General features: G+C 36.8%; 1 protein-coding gene across 1 annotated transcript in view; it reads right to left on the bottom strand.

Moving 5' to 3' along the window:
- The window catches only part of LOC149150796 (uncharacterized), a 36272-nt gene that overhangs the window by 4310 nt on the left and 16828 nt on the right, over nucleotides 1-15134 (bottom strand). The gene's annotated exons all lie outside the window — the stretch shown is intronic.

Genomic DNA, 15134 nt, shown 5'->3' with positions numbered 1-15134 from the left:
AAACTGCAAAATGTTAGGGTGTACTATTCCACCAAATAGAAAATGAGAATTCTTGGAGGCTATGGTGTTCAGAAGCTTCTGCAAGTGAAAAATATGGTTGGTGAAAAACAGGTTAAGTCATTTACACTCTGGCATATCCTTTCATGACATTACTTGTGGAATCCCATAACATTAGGTTATCTAAATATCACGATATTCTGTAACTGCAAAAAAAACATTAACGGGAGAAACAAACAGACAAGAATATAATACATATTGAATATGCAGTACCGTAAGAAGGCTCCTAAGATCAGAATGCAGCACATGGATAGGTGAACCCTTTCTCATAGTTGAAGATCATTGCAGTTTATGGACAAAGTTGAAGGCCAGCACTTCAGATTGCCGGATCAAGCTTGAAAACATCATATTTGAAAAGTTATAACACTTGGTTGAAAATGGACATCACGTGATGCACATATATTAAGATGAAGATCAAAGTATGCAAATGGGAAGAGCACCTTACTTGTAGGAGGCAGGTAAGGACTTATAGGTGTTTCGCAAGACCAATACATGGTAAAATTACCTTCCACGATGAGCACCTATCTTCTAGGAGGGCAGAAGGGGTCTAATACATCAATTTCCACATAAAATGGATCATTCGTGAGGAGCACCTAGCTTGTAGCAGGACAGAAGGACCTAATACATCGATTTCTAGGTAAAATGAATCATCCTTGAGCTAATTCACATGACAAAGGGACATGGGGCATGGAGGATGCGTGGTTACGAGTATCCAACAGGGAGCATTTCAACCCCAAAAACAAGACATGGAAGACACTGTTATATATATATATAGATACTACAAATACAAAAACGAAATACACAAATAAAGATCCTATTTGTTTAGAAATTGGAACATTTACAAAATATTGATACAAATAGTTACTACATCAATGATCATCGATGGTCAAATACAGAAGAAATCAGAATATTCAATACATAAGTCATAAAATAGAAGTTGAAGTTAGAATCATAAACTGTACTTACCTTTTAAGTCATTTGATGTCATCAAATAAAAGTGCATTACATACTAAGTCATTGATACTATAGGTACAAATGTCAATGGCAAATACAAAATAGCGTAGATACTAGAACCATAGATGGAAGAATCTCATAGCTTGTCACTATTAGTGGTCCTCCCCTATGTTAAAATCACCACCACTGCCCTCCTCCTCCTCTATATCCAATCCAAGATTTACATTTATTGGATGTAGAGGATGACCCCTTGAGAGGATAAACACCATCAAAAGATGACTATTGCTAGCACCAATTAATTAAGATCCAAGTTGGCTAATGCCAACTCAACATTGTTTTCCAAATCCATATCATCAAGAAACAGATATTTTTTGTGCCTTGCTGTCAAGCACATTAGGACATGTCTAGGGCATGTGTCTTGTTTTAGGACACATGCCAAACAAGTGGAATGTGTATCCTGGCATGTCACAACGTCTGACACTCAGGATACAAACACAAGGCCCACAAGGGACATGTCTTGTTACTTAGTTCATGAGAAACACTAGCATGGGTGAGCTTCCAGGTTGTCCCAAAGTCATAGTTGTATACATGTAACATGGATACAATGACCATCAAGAGGACAACTCAACATGTCAATGATATATGTGGACCCAAAAGAAGGTTCTATCAAGGTGGAACACTATTTTTGGAGGGATAAAAGGTGGTCCCAAGACTCCTTCGGAGTCTAGAAACATAAAAAAAGGCCAATTGCACATCTGTTGAGGTGGGCCCAACATAGGGGGGTCCCAAGTGGTCCCAAAAACACATTTTGGTACATTTAATAAGGTCAAAGCATAATTTAGTGGAGTACCATACTTTGAGAGATTCCATGTGGCCTTAAAGCCTAATCCAAACCCCTTTTCATGCCATGAAGGAAGGGTTAAAGTCATCTCCCAAAGAAGTGCTTGGTTTGGGAAGATGCCAAGTAGAGATAGTCCCTTTTCAAACCATAGAAAAAGGAGAATTGCACACTTGTTCAGTAGCGCCCTCCCTAGGGATGTTTCCAAGATACTTTTACATGGTATTAAGGGAGAAATTGAATGTTGGTATTATTTTATTATTTCCCGAGTCTTGACTTAATCACCTTAAGGTTTCATGGCAAGCTATGAATGGAGAATCCCTATCATTTGATAGAGGTGGATTAAAGTGGGGGAGAAAACCCCTATAGGCCAAGTATAATGATTGTTGTAAGCAAGGGAGAAAGGGCTTATGATAAATTTGAGCTCTTCTTGCTTCTGTAGATCTGGATGGTGTGGAAGGCTGTCATCCTGCTAGTAAAAGTCTGTGTGTTTTTGTCCCCTTAGGCCTCTTGGTGTAACCAAGTTTACAATGAAGTTTGTTTGTCCTCTTATTTCAGAGCTCGTTTCACTTATTTGTGGGCTGCATTGGCTAAAGAAAGAGGCTGGGCTGAGACCTTATTTGTCCCCTTAGGCCTCTTGGTGTAACCGAAGTTACAATGAAGTTTGTTTGTCCTCTTATTTCAGAGCTCATTTCACTTATTTGTGGGCTGCATTCGCTAAAGAAAGAGGTTGGGCTGAGATCTTATTTGTCCCCTTAGGCCTCTTGGTGTAACTGAGGTTACAATGAAGTTTGTTTGTTGTTTATTCATTTTATGAAGGCTTTCCTGCTGTCCTCTTTGTGTTTATGGTTGCATGATACTTGAATGATGATTATTTGTACATGAAATTGTATCATTTGTGACCATTTCATTAAGTTGATACACATATATAGACTCATAAAATTGGTATAATACATTAGTAATTTCCTTGCTAATTATCTCCTTTCTCCTCCAAACCTCTGACATCTTTGTTGCTCAGACTCCATAGCCCAAAGGATAAGGCACTTGTCCTCTCAAGTTCCACCTTCATGTACTGCATAAACCATAAAACAATCCACTTCACTAATCAATTTTCATACCTGCATTCAAGTACAGGTTAGTGATTTTATCTAAGAGATTTCCCTTTATGCTGGAAAAGAATCATCCTAAAGTGAGAGGAATAGCTATTGTAGAGACAGTGGTCAGCATTCCTACATGCTCTCATGGTTGCTCCCTTGATGTCAGGGACTTGACATCTGAAGGTATAGTTTTGGGAGGTAACATCGGTTATTCAGCCTCAGGATAGGTATTTACTGTTTTAACACATATCAAGGATTTTGATAAATGCATCCAATCTTGAAACAAATCCTCAATAAAGTCTGAAATGAGCTCCAAAAATAAAGTGTCTTCCACTAGGACACTTGTTTTTTTTTTACAAGTCAATATAGATTTCCTCTTTAAGACATTGATGATTTCTCTTTAAGTTAGAAACCCACTACCCGCTTCTGCACAATCAGATGAATCTTCTAAGAGGTACAGAAAATATGACCCATACACACTAACAGTATTGAGAGAATGAATTGCCCAGTGAGGCCTTCTTTCTGGTTTATATCCCAATTTTTAGGATAGCTTTTGAAAGTGGCACAAGCAAAATTTCAAGATATATCGCATAGTTTTAAGCGTAGTAGCGAGCTTTAGCCATATCGGCCTTTGCTGGATGGGAATTTCGGCAACATGAACCTTGGTGAATTTTCCGTACAATACGAATACGGTACTGTCAACATATTTTTTATTGCCTTTGATAAATATGCTTCATGTCTTTGATAGCCCTTCACCCATAAATCTAGAAAAAATAGCCCAAAACCTGAAAAGCATTAATAAAAAAAAACCCCTAAAAAACTTATAAACATTATTTAAATAACCAAATTTTTAAGGAATGAATTATTTTCTTAGTTATTGCATATTCCTGACACTGAAATTCTTCTAGAAATTGGAACAAAATCCATATTTTCAAGAAGTAATAAAAAACGCTAAAAAACTTATAAATATTATTTAAATAACCAAATTTTTAAGGAATGAATTATTTTCTTAGTTATTGCATATTCCTGACACTGAAATTCTTCTAGAATTAGGAACAAAATGCATATTTTCAATTATTTATAAGATATACAATCCCATAATCAAACCGTACTAGATTTTCTCATCACATATTTTTTCGGTACCAAATCATATTTAAATCCATAATCATATTTGAATCTTGTTACTATGGTTATAAGCTAGCTTTCATAAATGTCCAATGCCTTTATACACTCCTGTAATGGGACCACGCTGGCTTTTCTCATTACATATCTTTTCTGTACCAAATCAATTTAAATCTATATCTGTATTCAAATATTGTTACTATGCTTACGAGCTAGCTTTGACAAAAGTCCTTTGCCTTTATTTATCATGTTTTAAGTTTTAACAATAAATGATGAAGAGGCCACATAAAGGTTAACCCCCCTTGACCCCAAACATAAAGGTCAAAAAGCATCAATATCAAAGGATTACAAATACATCTACTTGCTTTGTTCCAATATGGCCCATTTGAACTTGCTCCAACCCAAATGTAGGAAACCCTATAAACAGGAAAGCTTTTGGTCTGCATCTTCTCCTATTAGTGAAATTATCTACTACATGTATAATCTAACTTTGAGGCCTTCTTTATTGTGGACAATAGTTAAGTGCCTCACAAAGGTACCATCTACTACATATACATTACATCTCTTGTTTATCGAGTTTTTTTCCTCGAAAAAAACGTAAATTTATTATCATTTGAAATAAAATTACATTTTGTAGATACATGTCAAGCATGCATTCAGAGATAAAAGGATCACAAGGATCCCGCACAATGGTGGCTTAGTGCCCAAATGACTAATCAAAGAAGAAAAAACACGAACTAATATTTCCTAGCGGCTAGAATACTAGTAGAAAACATCCACTTTTCCTCGCTTCCCTTCTTTTTTACTTCCTTCCAAACCCCTGTGGAAGGTTGGATGATAACTAAAGTCGAATCCCCTAGATTTGCAGAAGGGGCGAGTTCCTTTTCTGATTCGGAACTCTCGAATACATGGCATCTTTTGGTTCCTAGTATCACCTTGTTCTTCGTTATTGTTGCTTCATGTTCTGTAGGGGTTGGAGTAATTGCCATCTTTGTGTTATGGTTGAGATCTGTCAACTATGGAGGGAGATCTCCCTGTGTTGTTGTTTCATTCGTAACCTCATTTTCTTTGCTTGGGGGTTCCCTTTGGTCCACCTCTTCTTCGTCATCAGAAGGAGGGGGCTACTAGGCTTTCCACATTCTTTCTTTTGCACAAGCACCCTTTCCTCTTATTTGCTAGTTTTTTTACCAAAGGGAAATTGTTTTGAAGATGACCGGTTTGGTTGCATACACGACATCTAAAGGTCATGTTTTCATAATCTAAAATCTATGTCCATTGAAGTATCCACTGATCAGTTGTATATGATCTGGCAAACCCCCGATGAGGTCGATCTCCACACAAATGCAGGGATATGTGAGAAGCCCCTGTGTTATTCTCTCATTATCTGATTTGATGAAAACTCCCAATGCATTTCCAATGTCTTCAATAACTTGATGGTGCTAGAAGGGGAGTGGGAGATTAGGCATCCAGACCCAGATTGACATTTTTGTTACTTCCATAGTAAATAACTCGACTCTGCCCCAGAACAACGGTCCTTCCTCTAAAATTGACTAGTAATCTTCTTTTGAGGAAGGATGTACGATGAAGAAACCCTTCAAGCATAAGTAGATGTTGCATTTTGCGGTCTAGTTTGCATGGATCCATCGATATAGGTCCTCAGGTTTTAGTCCAGAAACCGTTAAATCGACAAATAACTACCTCGTTATGAAAATATGGGAACATGTTATTTACCTGCGAATTTCGGATCTCGATCTTTGGGTGTTTCTCCATCTTTTCCACTATGCAAGGCTTGATCAAAGTCCCAATAGGAGCTGTGAACTTTGCATGTTCTACACTCCCTTTGACCGCTTCTTTGTAAGAAACTGAAGGCCCTGGTCCTGATCCTCCATGTAAAACTGATAGCAAGGAGAGAGTGGATCCTCTCCTTATTTTGTATTCTTTGAGGATCCTCTTGTCCTAAAGGAGTCTCCCTTCTGAGATGAGTCTTTGCTCCACTATGGGGAGACCCTCTCGCTGCTGTATTTTGTGATTGACTCTCTCCACAGAGTCCCCATCATTAACCTAAATCAAAATGGATCTGCCAACCAGTGTTTCTATGAATATCTGGAAAGTCCTTGCCTCTTTTGGGCATGAAACCTGCTTTTGGGCAATCAGATCTGCTTGGATCTGTTGCCTAGTAGGTGTTGAAAAGTGAAGATCTGGGCAATCAGAGTTGGATCCACACCCTAAGACTTTTTGGGGTTGAATCATTTCTTCTGTGTTGATTTTTGGTAGCTTCAAATGTGCTCTAAGCCTCAAAATTTGCAAGGAGGCTAGGACACATATATTCCAGAATACCCAGAAATCATTTTGGGAAATTCCACTCAGAGACAGTTTTATTAAAATAAATAATTATTTTTACTAGAGGCCTAAGTCTAAACTTAGGAAATTAAAAGGTATTAATTAAACTAGGGGTGAAACTTCTAGAAGAAGACGAGGATCAAGCCAAAATGATTTGAGCCATTGATTAGAATCTAATATGGGTCGTTGATTGATCAACGAGGGGATTATAAAAAGAGGCTTGATGGGCATTCGGAACATACATCAAGTGAGAGATCAACAGATCGATTTCTAAAGAGCAGTGCCATAGTTGCCGGAGAAGTGATCGAGGTGATTTCTTACAGTGAGGGGCAGAGATAATTTTCCAAAGGAAGTTTTCCTGAGTTGGAGAGTGTAAGGCAGAAAGGGCAGAAAGACATCCAAAGAGGCTAATGCAAGGCCACGCAAAGCTACGCGGTGGCAGTGCAAAGCTTCAGAGGGAGTTCGAAATTCTGTTGAGGAAGAGTCAGGATCAAGTGCCAGAGCCGAGGTGTGAGACCGGGAGGACAGAGGGCCGAAGTTTCCAGCCAATAGAGGATTAGAGGAGGTGCAATGCAATCCCAACAACAGTGACGCAGTGACTACGTGTGTGTGATGCAACACAGCACGAAGATTGCGCAGAAGCTCATCTCCAGCGCAGATTAGTGCCGGATTTTCTAGTGACAGGTTGAGATCATCTCACTACTTTTTGTCCAGTTAGATCTCTGTATAAGATTGCCAATTTGGGCATCCGAAGAATTGTACGCAAAAATTACTGCTTAATAATACAAACCGTCAACTGCTACATCGGTTTTCCCACATTGGGTTTTTACGGGGACATTGGTCAAAAAATAACTGTGGCGCTTGTGTGTGTTATTTCTTTCTTGCTCAGAATCTTGTTTCCACATATTATTTAAAGTTGTGAAAGCTGCAGTTGTATTTACTTCGATATTTACAATAGAACACATTAAATAAGTTGCATGGATTGACAAGTAGGAGAAGTAATATTGGTTTGCTGCAGTAGTGATCGGGGATTCTCAAATGTTCACATTCTGCCCCATCTCGTCTTCCACAACAAGGGAGGAAAGACATTTTTGACAGATCGCCCTTGAGCGATATGCATGCCAAAGGATAAAAGGGCGCGAGGACCGAAACTTTTGAGCTCCAGAGGCCCCCCTGCTCCTGAAAATAGAACTAATGTGAAGAGAAAATAAAAAATCAGCTTTTTTGAGCTCGTTTCCAAAAAACAACCTCTGAGGGCACTTTACGCAAACCACAAAGTCTCAAATGTGCAGTGTTTCCACCGTAGGCACGTTTGGTTGTGTCACTCTGACTTTGCCTAGGGGTTCAATAAGATCTACATCTCCCGATGGTAACTCCCCACGAAAAGAAGGTCGAGCTCTAGATCCTCTATAGCATATGGACTGATATGCAGAGCTGAGAACCGTAGTTCGCAGAGCGGCCTCCATTTTCTAGTATAGGATTTACAATTGGTAGGGTAGGTTGTCTTGTTTATCGAGGTTACAGATAACCCTATTTTATTTAGTATTTGTTATCTTCCAAATCTAGATTGTTTCTTTTCTAATATTGCTCTCCAAGACATGCTTAACATATGTTTTTACAATGTACACTACAAAAACTATTATTTTCTGGTCAAGATTTGCTAATTTCACAGTTATCCACTAGGAACCAATTTCTAGGCTTAGAAACCAAGTTGCACTTTAAAGCATTCATCTATAGACTCTTTATTGTAAATATTTCATTTGGGTACCCAACAAAAGATTGAGTTCTTTAAATCTAGACAATTTATTACTTTTGCATATTCCTAGAATATGATATTATTGTACTGTCAATGCAAACTTCATTTCTTACATATATAAAAAATTAAAGAAACCAATAATTAAAAACCAAAACTTAGGTCTCTTCAACTCGTGCATGACTAGAAGAAAATATTAATAGTCCCAATTTGAGACAAGAATCTCCCTCCATTATGGATTTTATTTGAGATAGCATTAACTTAATAATCGTGAGCTTGATAATCTTGCATGCCTGCTAAACCCACTCCATCATGGATTTTATTCGAGCTAGTACTAAAACTTGTTTTGTTCAACTTACATGCCTTCCAAACTCATCCATTATTGCCAATGACCAAATAATAGTTTAAAATTTAAGGTTAACTAAGGTCTCTTAGATAGAGAAACCACATGACACACACCTCCATTTATTCATGATTATATATGAACTTCATATGTTTAAACTGCTATTTATTCATGATTATATATGAACTTCGTACGTTTAAAGTACAACTTCAGTGACATGATTGTAGCAGTTAATTGACCCATAGCAAACCTTAAACCAGCAGATGAATAACCCTTTCTAGGTCCTTAAAAGTTTAAACAAACCAAGCCAAATTGGGCATTAAATTGAATTTTTCATTGCACTCTGAATTTCAATCATGGTAAACATAGGTGTATATATAGATAGATAGATATTTTATTTGTACTGAGTTATATAAGACACTTGCAAGCATTATATGAAAAACTTATGACAACAAGAAAGGGGGTGATCTAACAAATTTGACCTCAAAGTTTTGTCTCCCTTAGATTTGCACATCATACAATTAGCTCAAAAAGGACAACTCATAGGAAGATTACACATTGATGTAGTTGGAGATATGGAGGCTCTCTAAACCACTTTTGGAAACACGTTAGCAATATGGCTTGCTATCTTTCTCTCATCATTTATCTACAAGCATTGGCATTCAATTTGGATGAGGAGTTGAAGAGAATGCTTTCATCTCCAAGATGACTCCCCAATCGACCAATCTTGTTCTACAATACATTCAAACCCTAAACTATGTCATTGGAGGATGGAATGGATGCTCATAATAGGTTCAATATCTAAATATTCTACAATTCTTTTATATGTTTTACCAGGTTCAATGTATATCTATTATTCAATCACTATAACAATTGTTTTCATGTCCAAATCAAGAATACTCCCCTTTTTGGTATTGCAACAAGAATTTTTCCTATGTATATCCATTATAAACATCTGAAACTCACTTCTAAGATAATAGTTTTATCATAGAAATTGAAGTGATATTCAACTAAGTGTTTCGAGTTTATTTCCTCTTCATATGTAACTATACAAGGAAAGGGATACTTATCATATAACTTTCATAATAGTGTGTGATCCGTAAGGCCATAGAAAGCCTCAAGGAGAGACTCCAACATGAGATACAATGTTATACATAGTTTGTGAAGTGTATGCTTGATGTGGTAACCTTACGTTGGCTATAGTATTCTCAATATCTTAAGTGGTTAAAGTCCTTAGTGAACAATAGTTACATATGATTTGATTAAGCAATAAAATTTAAGTCACCTAAACTTGTGCATAATAGTTGGTACAATTTTTACAATTATTTTAAAAATAGACTAATAAATTCCTTTTGATCTTCTCTCTCACACACACATACACATATATTGATAACCCTTTTTCAAACAAATGAGAAAATATGCAATTTTGTTGTGAATCCCCTCTTTCTGCATCATATATTGTCATATTGTAATGTTTAAACATGGGTAAAGAGATTTTGGAAGCCAAAACGCCTAATGGTGGAGTTTGTGTGTATTCTTTGTAAAGATTGCATTTTAGGTAGATATGGTCACAGAGGAAGCGGCTAGACAAGAGAAACTCAAAGTCAAGAAAACTAGAAGAGTCCTTGCATGCATACAATCATTGAGATTTAATGTTGATTTTTACACTACGTAGAAAACATTTTTATCCAGGACCCTTACTGGGTTAAATTCCAAGTACACCAATTAGCCCTAGGTCAATTAGGGTATTCTTAATAGAGTTTGATCCACATGATTATGTGAAGAGCTTTGGCATTAATATTGATTATGGCTTTTGTTCACTTTGAAAGTGAGTGCTTGGCTTTATGTCGTTTCATTCATGTACTCATCTACCTTAAAAGCACGATTTGGATAAAGAGCATTTGACCCTTAGGGAACCTTTTGGTGTTGTTACACACCTTTCCACACAAGCACTCCCCTTATAATGCCACTTATCAACTTTTGAATGAGAGAAATCCACCTATTTTGACACGTCCTTGGCATTTACTTCACCTACTAAGAGGGCAATGCACTTCTTTCACCTTCTCTTGCTAGTTTATTGGGATTTTCATATATTTTATTTATCGTTTATCTTAGTATCCTTCTAAAGGGAAAATATTATATGTAATTCTATACCTTAAAAGCACGATTTGGCTAAGAGCATTTGACCCTTAGGGAACCTTTTGGGGTTGTTACACACCTTTCCACACAAGCACTCCCTTGTAATGCCACTTATCAACTTTTGAATGAGAGAAATCCACCTATTTTGACACGTCCTTGGCATTTACTTCACCTACTAAGAGGGCAGTGCACTTCTTTCACCTTCTCTTGCTAGTTTATTGGGATTTTCATATATTTTATTTATCGTCTATCTTAGTATCCTTCTAAAGGGAAAATATTATATGTAATTCTATGTATGTACCATGAACCCCTTCCTTAGGGTAATAAAAAGGATGGAAGTCATTGTCTTTGGCATCAGTTGTTTTAGTCTTGATCTATTGCTTTGTAGAGCTTTGATCTCTCAGGATCTATTTGGAGCAGTGGTATGCTAATGAATTGTGCTTGTTGACCACTAGAGTGGCCCTGATGATTATATGAAGACTCCATGCCAAGGATGATCCAAAGGACACTTGTACCATCATATATCATCAGTCAACAAAGTTTTTTAACTCTACTTCTATCTTCTCATCATCTTTCTTGTACCCAGATTCCACACCCTCTGGGGAATTGTAATAAGTGATACTAGTAATGATGAGCTTTTTGAGTTTGTAACAGGACTAGGATGTTGGGACTCTATCAACAAACTAATACACCTTGGGGTGTTTTTTTAATCAAGTTAATTATCCCTTATTTTTCAGAGGCGGATAATTTTTTGGGTTTTTTCACTCACTTTTTACCCGAAAGTCGAGATAACAGTTTGAAGGTTGAGCACCTAACACATCTTAATGTCTAGAGTCGATGTATATGACCATACTAGATCACACAAAAATATTTGTGGAATTTGACTAAGTCTAAGTAGGATTTTTTAATAATTAAAAATTTCCCGCAAAACGGGATTTTTTAATTATTTTCTATGTAATGATGTAAATAAGTGGCCTTAGGAAATGTCTAGGGTGTATGACTACTCGAAATTCATCCTCAGAGACCCAACATTATCTAATGACCCACTTCGGGGAACAAAAGACGACTTGTAGTCCCTCAAAAGCCGATTTTCCTAATGACAGTGGCAAAAATGAGGAAAAAATTCAAGAAATTCAATAATTGAGAATTTTTTTCCAAAGTCAAAGAAAGTCAAACAAGTGACATGGCAGTTCCAGTGAAGGTTAAAGGTGATATGGCAATCATGTGGGGCCCACCAAGCAAGCCACAACTCAAATCAAAGTTTCAAATCAAAGTGAAAGGGTAGTCAAATGCAATCAACAAAGTTCCACGTTGAAGTTCATAAGGCACCTCGAATTATTAAAGTTCACTTTTGATTTAATTTAAATCAAATTTGGAATTAAAAGTGCAAAGGTAAACTAAGTGAGTGGGAAGGGACCCCACCTCACTATATATGATTTACGTATAACTCAAAGAGACAAAAGGCACATGCTAAATTCAAAGGTCCATGCTGGCCCACTTAAAGTTCAACGCATGTCACAGGGAGTTATGCTGCCAGCGAAAATGAACATGAGTTTTGTGAGGGTTAAATGATTTGTTTGTTGAAGATTTGGTTGCCCACTTGGATACACGACTTCATGCAAATAGTCCATATGCTTCCAGCCAGTCCCAAAGATATACGCACAATAACAAATAAGCTCCATGCAGACCCAGTTTCAACGCAGTTGTCATAGCTACAAATCATCGACTGAAATGAAGTATATCTTGAAAGATCTAATGCAAAAAGTAGAGGAGGCTTGTCCCCACTCACCCAAACAAGCCTATGTATGAACACATGTTTGGCAGCATCCACTTATGTCCCACTAGCAGCGAATAAAAAGGCAAAATACACAAATCTGTTTGGGAGTTACGCACAATAGTTGACAACAAAATATCACACGAAGATTTTGATTTATTTTTATCTCAGATTTGTGGGAGTTTTCTCCCTTCGAGTCTCACTTATTTCACGCTTGGCAACGCAGCCACAAACAAAACAAAACAAAAATTGGCACGTGAAAAAACGGAATATGTTGGCAACTTAAGGAGATTATTGACTAAAATCTACAACAATTCATTGGCAACCTACAAGCAGTCATCCCTCCACATGTAGCTTGAATTTACATTGAAATCTACTCCATGATGCCACTTGTTGACACATTTTACACTGGGATCGGCTCTCATAGTTCTATATAATAGAGCCTTGAGCTTTCATTTGTATCAATTGAAAACGAGCTATTGTGCTTGAAGAATAGATGCTTTTATGTACACTTATGTTCTATTGCAATAAAAAGGCTTTGGGGTTTCACATATGAGGTGTTGTTCTTCTTTAGCAAGGTAATATCTTGATCGTTATGTTTCACTTTCTACTTATGCTATTGTGTTCATTAGTTTCCATTATGTCTTTAGATATTTGTTAATGTGCAGCGATTTCAAATTGGCATTTGGTTTTGAGAGTTTGCTATAGATAAAGCTTTAGTTGACTTTCCAATAAATCTCTAAGATCTTTTTATAATTGTATTTCTTTTACCTCGTGTGGATTTAATGTTTATTCGAAGTTGTGTAGAGACATCTCTTGGATCAAGCCTCAAGCGTGCGAAAAATTCTTGGAGGAATCATCCCACTTTTGAGCAAGTTCATTGAAGAACTCACATTTGTCATCTCTCAAGGCCTCGCCTCAGAATTTTGTGTTGCAGAGATCATTGGTTTTTAGCTTGTGTTTTCAAAACCCAATTTCAATTAAAATCATTTGTTTCAATTTCTTGTGCTAATAACGATTTTATTTCGCTACTAAAGAGCATGTTGAAAATTAGGCAAGAATTGGAGTTTCGCTCCAATTTCTTAGTCTAAATTTTGTAAAATACTTGTAGATTATATTTGTTAACTTTCCTCTTTGTTTTACACTAAGTTTGAGTGTGGGTTTTGCAGAAAATTCAGATCTATTTAAGGACTATGCTCACCTTTTGTGTTTGATAGGATTGAAGAAGCTCAAGTTTGAAACTCTAACTATTTGTTGTAGGACCCCAATAACACTTGAGGATCAACTTCAACTTGTGTTTTCAAAATCCAATTTCAATTAAAATCATTTGTCTCAATTTCTTGTGCTAATAACGATTATATTTCGCTACTGAAGAGCATGTTGAAAATTAGAAAAGAATTGGAGTTTCGCTCCAATTCCTTGTCTAAATTTCAACATGCTCTTCAGTAGTGAAATATAAATTTTGTAAAATATTTGTAGATTATATTTGCTAACTTTCTTCTTTGTTTTACACTAAGTTTGAGTGTGGGTTTTGTAGAAAATTCAGATCTATTTAAAGACTATGCTCACCTTTTGTGTTGACATGATTGAAAAAGCTAAAATTTGAAACTCTAACTATTTGTTGTAGGACCCCAAGAGCACTTGAGGATCAACTTTACGGAGGCCGTGGTCAATCCTGGATAGCAGCAAATTAGCTTGATCGTGGGCCTTTGTGCACTTGTAATTTTCAGATTTCGAGAGTTGTTTCTTGGCAGTGTTCCACGGGGTCGCATCCCCCACCACCTAGGGGTCGAGTTTCCTAACTCCCTCACACTCCGGGGACTTGGGGACGAGAGGAGGTCGTTTCCCCACGCTCCCAAAAAATAGGGTACACAAGGAAACTGGAAAGGGGTCGTTTCCTTCATTTTTTGGATTGTTTCCCCACGCTCCCAAAAAACAAGGTACGCAAGGAAACTTGAAAGGGGTCATTTCCTTCATTTTTGAGATCGTTTCCTCCAATTGGGGTCGTTTCCTTCATTTTTGGGGTCATTTCCTAGGCGAAGAGGGTCTTAAAGGGTCGTTTCCCTAGAAAAAATTCACAAATTTTTTTATGAAACAAAAAAATCGTAATTTTTAATATTTGTTGACCGACCGGAAAGGGTTTATGTTATGTTCATTTGACATTTCATTTTTTGTTTGCTCCTTCGTTGAACTGAACACTGTCGCCATCGCCAAGCAGCGTTCTGTCTGTTCCTTCATTGAACGGAACGTTGCCGCCATCGCCAAGCAGCGTTCTGTCTGTTCCTTCATTGAACGGAACGTTGCCGCCATCGCCAAGCAACCTTCTATCTGCTTCGTTGAACGGATTACCTTGAGCAATTATGCTCATTTATCTTTTGATATGTTCTTATGTTATTTTGACTCTATAAAATTAAAAAATTTGACTCTTGATGTTTCACACTTGACTTTTATAATTTTATTTCAATATTCAGTGTTCAATGTTCATAGTTGGAAGTGGAACATCAATATGGTTTAAAGTTTAAAAGTTTAAACATTTATAATCTTATAATTTATTTTCATTGTGCATTGTTAGTAAGTTAGTACACTGGTAGTTACACTGTACAGTTACAAACTTACATGTATGATTATAATTTATATGATAATGATATCAATGATCATGCTTTTCGTTTTAAATTTGTTTCAGTTGTATGATTCATCGATTTATATTTTATATTTAT

The sequence above is a fragment of the Pinus tabuliformis genome, chromosome 9 (genome assembly GCF_031772625.1).
Source record: "Pinus tabuliformis cultivar Carrire ecotype Pingquan chromosome 9, CPIR1, whole genome shotgun sequence".
Taxonomy (NCBI): Eukaryota; Viridiplantae; Streptophyta; class Pinopsida; order Pinales; family Pinaceae; genus Pinus; species Pinus tabuliformis.
The sequence above is the reverse complement of the archived record's forward strand: the minus strand, read 5'-3'. Positions and strand labels throughout refer to the sequence as shown.